The sequence below is a fragment of the Carcharhinus amblyrhynchos genome, chromosome 22, assembly GCF_965287045.1.
Source record: "Carcharhinus amblyrhynchos chromosome 22, sCarAmb.v2.hapA, whole genome shotgun sequence".
NCBI lineage: Eukaryota > Metazoa > Chordata > Chondrichthyes > Carcharhiniformes > Carcharhinidae > Carcharhinus > Carcharhinus amblyrhynchos.
The window spans coordinates 10837234-10846850 of NC_137345.1; positions in this window are offsets into that span (position 1 = coordinate 10837234).

Genomic DNA, 9617 nt, shown 5'->3' on the forward strand with positions numbered 1-9617 from the left:
ATAGGAAAAACCAAGGCTTCTGTTACCACACCTCGCATCATTTCACGTATCAATGACTTTCACAGGTAAGCCCCGAAAAAAATGGACTCAGTATATGTGTACATACTAGATTCATAGAATCCCTACAGTACAGAAGGAGGCCATTCTGCCTACCGAGTCTGCACTGACAAAACTCCCAGGCCCTGTCCCCGTAACCCTACATATTTACCCTGATAATCTCCCTGATACTAAGGGGCAATTTAGCACATCCAATCCATCTAACCCGCACATCTTTGGACTGCGGGCAGAAACAAAGTACCCAGAGGAAACCCATGCTGACACAGAGAGAATATGCAAACTCCAGATAGACAGTTCAAATCCATGGGCTGGAATTGAACCTTGTCCCTGGTGCTATGAGGCAGCGGTGCAAGCAACTGTGCCACAAACACACACATACCTTCTTGAACCACTCTGTCCATGTGGTGCAGGTACACTCACAGTACTATTAGGGAAGGAGCTCCAGGATTTTGACTCAATGATCTTCAAGGTACAGTGATATACTTCCAAGTCAGGGTGGTGAACAGCTTGGAGGGCAACCTCCAGGTGTTTTTGTCCCCGTGAATCTACTGCTCTTATCCTTCTAGACAGTGGAATTCATGAGATTGGAATGTGCTGCCCAATGAGTTTTGCTAAGAACTTGCTGAGCGACTTGTAGATGGTACACACTGCTGCCTGCTCGTTGGGGGTGGAGGGAGGAAACATTTTTGGAAGGGATGGTAATTATGCCAGCTGAATTATTCTGGATGGCAGAACATAGAACAGTACAGCACAGTACAGGCCCTCTGGCCCTCGATGTTCTGCCGAGCTATGTCCAAACCCAAGATCAAGCTATCCCACTCCCTATCATTCTGGTGTGCTCCATGTGCCTATCCAATAACCGCTTGAAAGTTCCTAAAGTGTCCAACTCCACCACTACAGCAGTCAGTGCATTTCACACCCCAGCCACTCTCTGAGTGAAGAATCTACCTCTGACATCCCTCCTCCAACTCCAACCATGAACCTTACAGCTATGCCCCCGAGTAGCAGCTACATCCACCCGAGGAAATAGTCCCTGCACGTCCACTCTATATATCCCCCTCATCACCTTATAAACCTCTATTAAGTTCCTCTCATCCTCCTCCGCTCTAAAGAGAAAAGCCCCAGTTCCTTCAACCTTTCCTCATATGACCTACCCTCCAAACCAGGCAGCATCCTGGTAAATCTCCTCTGCACTCTCTCCAATGCTTCCACATCCTTCTTATAGTGAGGCGACCAGAACTGCACACAATATTCCAAATGTGGTCTCACCAAAATCCACTTCAGTTGCAGCATAACCCCACGCCTCTTAAACTCAAACCCCCTGTTAACAAATTCTAACACACTATAAGCCTTCTTCACAGCTCTATCCACTTGAGTGGCAACCTTCAGAAATCTGTAGATATGAACCCCAAGATCTCTCTGTTCCTCCACATTTCTCAGAACCCTGCCTTGACCCTGTAATCCGCATTCAACTTTGTCATAGAGTCATAGAGGTTTACAGCATGGAAACAGGCCCTTCAGCCCAACTTGTCCATGCCACCTTTTGTTTTAATTCCCTAAGCAAATCCCAATTGCCTGCATTTGGACCATATCTCTCCATACCCATTTAGCCATTTGACTGTCTAAATGCTTTTTAAAAGACAAAATTGTGCTCGCCCGTAGTACTACCTCTGGACCGTGGGAGGAAACCGGAGCACCCGGAGGAAGCCCGTGGAGACACGGGGAGAACATGCAAACTCCACACAGACAGCGAATGAATCACCTCACGCTAATCAGGGTTAAACTCCATCTGCCATTTATCTTCCCAACTCTGCATCCTAGCAATGGCTCTTTGCAGCCTACAAGAGCCCTCCACCTCATCCGCTGCTCCACCAATCTTGGTGGTCATCAGCAAATTTACTCACCCACCCTTCAGCATGGTGTCAAGCTTCTTGAGTGTTCTTGGAGCTGCAATCCTCCAGACAAGTGGAGATGATTCCATCACACTCCTCACTTGCACCTCGTCAATGATGGACAGGCTTTGAGGAGTCAGGAAGTGAGTTATTTGCTGCAGGATTGCCAGCCTCTGACCTGCTCATGTCGCCACAGTATTTATATGGCTTGTCGAAGTCAGTTTCACATCAATGGTAACCATTCGAATATTGAAAATGGGGTATTCAAAAATGGTAATGTCATCGAATGTCAGGCAACGATCATAAGTTTTTGGGATGGTGATTGCCTGGCACTTGTGTGGCATGAATGTTATTTGCCACTTGTCAGCCAAGCTGGATATTGTGCAGGTCTTGCTGCATTTGGACATGGACTGCTTCAGTATCTGAGGCGTCGCGAATAGCACTGAAAATTGTACAATCATCAGTGAACATCCCCACTCCTGACCTTATGATGGAAGGAAGATCATTGATGAAGCAGCTGAAGAAGGTTAGGCTGAAGACACTCCCCTGAGGGACTCCCGTACAGATGTCCTTCAGCTGAGATGATTTATCTCCAACAACCACAACACCTATGTGCCAGATATGAATCCAACCAACAGAGGGATTTCCCCCTCATTCCCACTGGCTCCCGTTTTGCTCAGGCTCCTAGATGCCACACTCGGTCAAATGTTGCCTTGATGTCAAAGGCAGTCACTCTCTCCTCACGCTCATTTGCAGTAAACCAGTCTGATTTTACCAGTATTTATGGGCAGCTCAAAACCTCCTCGATATGAGCGCTTGTTGGAAAGTCACCTGATTCTTGCACAATTCCCGTTGCGTTCAGTATCACGTTGTGCAATTCCTAGGGAGGCTATGAATTCATGCATGAATGTGATTGAAATCCTCAATGTGGGGTTTAAGCATTTTTCCACTGGATTAATTGTAGTTTCTTGTTTAATCAGAGAGGGTGAGCTGAAGATTCTCGGCTTCTGGGCGATATTCCGCTGGCTGCTCTTTGCTACTCTGCCTGTTTGCACTGTGTCAGTCACATGGTACACACGTTTTACAAGCGAACCAGGTATCATTCTTTAAATCTCACAATTCTAATATTCAAAATTATTTCATTCAGTTAAAAAGCTCAAGCGCTTTGAAAGTTGCCGAAAAGAAGGCAGTTGATGCAAAACGTTCGTTGCGTTGGTAACTGATTAATTGCAGAACACAACATCATCATTAAGTTATGGGCTGAATTAGTGATTTCCAGTAACTCCCTATGATCAGTATACATTGTCTACAAGTGGTGTACATTGTAACGTGAGTATGCCTTTAAGAAATGGCCGCTGGATGCTGCTTTTAGTTTCAAAGGTGTATGGACAGAACAGCTTTTTCCCTGCTGCCATCAGACTTTTGAATGGACCTACCTTGCATTAAGTTGATCTTTCTCTACATCCCAGCAATGACTACAACACTACATTCTGCACTCTTTCGTTTCCTTCTCTATGAACAGACTGTTTTGTCTGTCTAGCGTGCAGGAAACAATACTTTTCACTGTATACTAATACATGTGATAATAATAAATCAAACCTTTGATGAAGTTGATGTTGAACTCAAAGTGGAGATTTCGTAAAACAAAGCGTTTTTCAGCAGCCTGTGAGATATTTGGCAGTTGAAGTTCTTGCAGATTCGGTGTGGGGGGGTCGGGGGGGGGGGGGGTTCATTTTCATTGCTATTAAGATCTCCCACTTTCATTCTATTGCTGTTTATTACTTAGCCCCATCAATGCTGGCCTCGTCTTCAGCTGGCATTCTCTCTGAACTCTGGGAACTTTTACTACGTTAATGGCGCTATGTAAATGCTCGATCAGTGGAAGTTGTTGTAGTCAAGCAGCAAAGATTTTGCCGACAGATTTGGGGGAGAAATTGTTAACAAGCTGTCCTTGGACGTACCCCAGGCTAGCTTTGCACTCTGATGTCTCTCGGGACATCAGCCTAATTGGCCGATTGGTTTAGTGAAGAGTTCTAATTAACAGGAACCTTCAGTTCAACACAAGCTCTCTGCTCCATTCCATCACCCAATCTCTTTGGCACCAATAGATTTGGTTTGTGGCAACAGGAAGACCATGTGAGGTGGGGGGTGGGGGGTGGGGGGTGGGGGGCGATCTTGAGCCCGTGCTCTCTGAAACGCCGACAGAATCACAATTTCTGATTTTCACTGGCGATGTCATCAATCTCACGCTCAAAATGGGCCGGGGTAAGACCTATGGGGAGCATCACTTGTGGTGGTTGGTGAGGGGGGGGGAGCAAATATGGGGAATGGTGGGGATGCCGTGAAGATCAGGGGAGATAGGAGAGATGCTGCCAATGACGGAGGGGGATGCCGCTGATGTCTGTTTGGTGGTGGGGGCCCTGGAGACCTTGGTGGTGGGGAGAAGGTGGAGGTTATATTTGAGAGGACACCCCAATCTCAGTGCAGCCAATTTTGCCGGCGTGTTTAGGCTCCACCCCTCAGCATGAATCCGTTTAAAGCACTGGGCCTGGGCCCCTCCTCCCCCACTCCACCTCCCACTCTCTGAAGCCTCCGGGCCCCAGTGTCAGGAACAGTCTGCATCCCTCCCCTGATCCCTGGCTGGAGGGACCGATACGGCACTCCTGTCCATTCCAGCAGCACTAAACCCTTGCCTGAAAGTTCATCACATACCAGAACGTAACATTATACTTCATCAGTGGGAACAACAAGGGCCATTTCTGATGTCGCGCTTCAAGCGCCGATATTGTGAAACTTTGCGCAACAATCTCAGGCTTTGTCATCCATTAACTTCTGTGGTCCCCTTCAAGAGACAGAATGTCTGTCAATCACACCAGGGACATTACTATGAACAAGAAGTTCAAAAGCACCAAAGGGAGAACGGCTCCAACAGTAAACCACAATCTAAAATTAATGCCTGCATTCAAATACAGACTGAAATGAGGGATAAGAGAGAGCCCCAACACTACTCCTGGATCAGACATGGGTGCATTGTGCAGGCTGGCACTCAAGATGTGCCCCAGTGCCATTGGCACCACATGGCGAATAGAAAGCTCCAGGACACTTGAACACTACCAGGGTTAGAGGTTATGAGAGACAAATCCCACCACTCGGGCTAGAATATCCCCACCCACCATCTCACCTGCGCATTTTTGGAGAGCGAAGTACGATTGAAATTTCAATTCATTCATTTGCTACGGTTCAGTTGTTAAAATTCACTCCTTATTCAGTTCTCCAGGCTAACAAGTGATGGGTTACGTCGTAACAGCAGCCACAGTCCAAATGGATCCGAGCTTCATTCAAAGGCTGGTCAGAGGATTCGTTAAACTTGAGCTGAATGTCCAGAATATTTGCTTTGAGAAGTTACTTTTCAACATGATGCAATTTTATACTTTGAAATAGCTTATAAAATTCCCAGAGATTGTGTGAAATACTTCATTTATTATTAAAGAAGACAATAAGCTTTGTTAATATTAAAGAGCAGTTTGTTTCTGTAATTGTCGCAAATGATTCACCAAAATAAGCAGCTCCTAGTTTGCATGAAGTGGCAGCATGGCACCACATTGGCACAGCGGTTAGCACTGCTGCCTCACAGTGCCAGGGACCCGGGTTCGCTTGCTGGTTCAGTATTCTTCATTATACCACATGGCGCTTAGTTCTGTCCACCGAATAATTATTCAGGAAAGCTGCCCAATACTGTTGTTAAACTGATTGGTTTGTAATTGCTGGGGATTATCCTTACGAGACTTTTTGAAGAAGAAAGTGACATTTGTATTTCTCCAGTCCTCTGGCACCTCCTCTCAGTCTAGAGGAGATTGGAAGATTATGGCCAATGTCCCTGCAATTTCCACTCTCACTTCCTCCAATATCCTTGGATGAATCGCGCTCAGTCCCAGTGCTTCATCATGGAAATAATCTGAGCGAGGCCAGTTTTCCATCTCCCTGTGTTTACAGTGGTAATCGAGTGCCGTTCAACGGCTGCAGAACGCAGATCGGTCCCGAGTCTATTCACTGACGATCAGAGTGGATCCAGTTGGTTTTATATCCCCCCGCCGCTGCTCCTTCCCTATTGGGCGAGCCTCTACTCACATAATCGGGGATCTCAAACTCAACGAGGTCACGAGGAGATCTATTGATGATCTTGGACTGTGGGAGGGCAACAGAGCACCCGGAGGAAACCCACGCAGACATGGGGAAAACATGCAATCTCCACACAGACAGTGACCCGAGTCGGGAATTGAACCCGTTTTACTGGCGCTGTGATGCAGCAGTGCAAAGATGGCATGGCTAATGTACAATATCTGGACAGAGAGAATTCACCCACCAGAAACACTCAGTACAATGGAGTTAATTGCTCTCTTGATTATGATGTCTGTAATAATTCACTAACCCCCAGGAAGGGTTTCAGTTTCATGAGATTCCTTGGAGTTGTTGCCTCCTTGATGGTCCTTGCCTTGTTTTCCACCAGATGAAGGCCCTTTGTCATCTATCCAAAGGCCTGGATAATTATTCCTGTGTTCCTCTTTGTTCCCAACTGTATTTTCCCCCGACACCTGTCATAAGCACACTTTGGATCCAATTTTACCACTGCGTTGTGCCTGTTTTTGGGTGCAAAGACTTGGTAAATTCGGGTTGAGGCGAATAGCGTGATCCACGTCTGCACCCGCGCTGATTCCTCCTTTACCAAGGCCCGAAAATGGCCGCGTCCGGCATCGCGCCCAAAACGGGGGCGACAGCGATTTAAATGCATTTGCAGGCAATTAAATTGAATTAATGGGCTGCCCGCCCAACTTTACCAGCACTTCCCCCTTTACCACAGCGCTCGCCAATCGGGAAACGGTGCAAAACAGCCGTGCTCAATGTAAAGACCGATTCTGGGGCTTCCTCAGTCAGAGGAGGAGGTAAGTGCATGGCGTCCAAGGCTCAGTTTTGTTGTGGCCATTTTCTGTCTTGGGTCAGTGGCGGCTCTGCGAGTGTGCGGTGGGGGATGGGGGGGCAGTTTCTCTGCAGGGTCTCCGATGTTTGTCTTGCAGCACGGACCCCGGTCTCAGCATTGACCGCGGGTCTTGTGGTGCTGCTGGGTCCTAGTGCACTCAGCTCATTTCCAGCTGAAGGCTGTGCACAAAGCCCTTGCAAACTGCACTGCTGCAGCCTCTCAACTTTAGCAGGAGCTGTGACTGTGGGGAGCATGTGGCTGGGGGAATTGGGGGGGCTGTGACTGTGGGGAGTAGGGGTGGGGGCTGAAATTATGGGGAGCATGTGGGTGGGGGAATTGTGGGATGGGGGGGGCTGTGATCGTGGATGTGCTCAGAGCAAGCAGCGTTGCATAACCTACACATTTGTTCCTCTCCACCTTCCCATCCTCCACCGCTCCCACCACATCCCACCATCACCACCACCACCTCCCTGACCTCCCTCCCACTTCAGAGTGACGAGATGGCTTTTGCAAACAACCAACAGATCTAGCTGTTCTTTTGGTTGCTACTGGCAACTGGGCCCACGTCTGTGTAGTGGCGAAGAGATCTGAAACCCTGAGAAAGGGCTCTGCGACGAGTGGGATGGGGGAACAGGAGGGAATCGCTCGTGGGGCCTGTGAAACCAATGGCTTCCTTTTCTCAGTGACACAGCATTGAGGGGCCTCCCCAACTGACATCAGTGTGAGGCACCCATCGGGTGATCATCAGTGAGGCAGGAATCATAATCGAGACAAAACTGTCGCAGGTGGGTTTTTGAAAAAAAAATTTCTTTACAATTAAAGTGTTTAGACAAGCTGCTGTGACAGAAAAGCTTGTGAAGAGAAAATTCTCAGGTGCTTACATTTCTATCTAACTAGTTTAGCCCTTCACCGTGCCATCTCAGTGCAAGTACAACTTCATAACCTTACGCGGCCTACCTCTACGTCTCAGTGACTCCCCAGAATGTATAGCGGAGGTGGAGGGGGCCAACAGCCTACCTCGCCCCGTGGCCTGTGATACACATGGCGGGCGTCCTCTGCAGGCCCTGGACCTTGAGGGCCCAGCTGCCTTCCAGGTATCTCAGATGTTTCATGACATCCTCTTCATCCCATTGCCCCTGAGATGCCCTGGTGTCAGGAAAGAGGGGAGTCAGAACTTGTTGCCACAGCCACAGTCTCCTGGCTTATAGGTCCCGGCAGAGGCTCGAGCCCTTCCTCCTCCTTTGGGGTTCCTGTTGGCCCCTGGGTCACTCCATGGGACAGTTGGGCTTCTGCAGTGGCCTCCAGAAGTTCTGGCATCACCTGGAGTCCTGGAGGACCACCTGCGTCCTACCCATGGTGGTCAACCCCTCTGTGATTGCCACTTGAGTCTGGGGCCATCTCTCAATGGCCACAGCAAGTGCTCCCTGAGACTGGGACACACTCTGCAAGCCCTCAGCCATGGCCTTCTGAGACTGGGCCACGATCTCAAGGATTGCTGCCAGGGCTCACTGAGCCTCCATGCTGTCCCACTGGGTCTCCTGCAAACTCTTGAACCTCTCAGCCATGGGCCGCAGAATCTCGAGAAGCCTGTTCGGTCCCTCAGCTTTGGCCTGCTGTAACTCAGCCATCGCTGGGACACTGCCACCCAGAGTGAGGATCCCTTGCCCCAGGCTTTCCACTGCAGGTGCCAGTCTTGCAGTGTTGGCCTGGGAAGCACACAAGACAGGCAATAACTGGTCCACCTGAAAGCTTTGGGACTCCTTCCAGCAGCCTCGCAGTCGGTCCAGTGTGGCCGTCAGCCCCTCCTGCATTCCCTGGCTCTATCGCTGCGTCTCCAGCAGCTGAGGGAGAAGTGATCTCGGAGGACCAACATGTAGCCTGGGGCTAGCTGAGTCCTCACCTCTGGCAGGCCCCCACTTGCCAGAGGCCTCAGACGTTCCCTCCTCCATCCGATGTACATCAGCAGATGTCTCATGCTCACCAGAGAGTGACCCAGAAGCCTCAGCACGAATTGGACCCACCGACGCGTCAGTATCTGGAATGGTGAGTTGTGAGGTGGAAGCTGATGGATAAATGATGCCACCCTCTGAGGTCCCTTCACCCAAATCCTCCGAGGACTCACTGTCTTGATCAGGATGGGCAGGAGCTGCAGCGGGGGCGTGTGGTTCGAAGGCCCAGGGGGTGTTTAGATCTGTCCCTGCAACACAGGACACAAGGTTAAGTGCAGGGAAGGAGAGGAACCTGGGATGCAAAACACATGATTCACATTCCTCCATTGAACATAGAACAAAACACCAACAAAATTATATCTCATTAACAGGCCCTTCGGCCCTCCAAGCTTGCTGTGACCAGGCTTCCCATCTGATTTGCTAGCCCCTACCCTTCCAGGGGCCATATGCCTCTATTCCCATCCCGTTCATATAGCTGTAGAGATTCCCCTTTAAAGTTCACTTTCATATCTGCATCCATTATCTCCTTTGGCAGTGAGTTCCAGGCATCCACAACTCTCTCTGTGCAAATAAACATGCCTCATACGTCTCCTTTACACCTTGCCTCTCGCACCCGAAACTCGTGCCCCTGAGAAGCTGCCTCAAAGTGAGTGTAGGAAGGGCAGGTGCTCACACCTGGACCTGGCACTGACTGAGGCAGTGACTTCCTCCCAGGCTCTATCGCCATCAGAGCGCCTGGGTTTG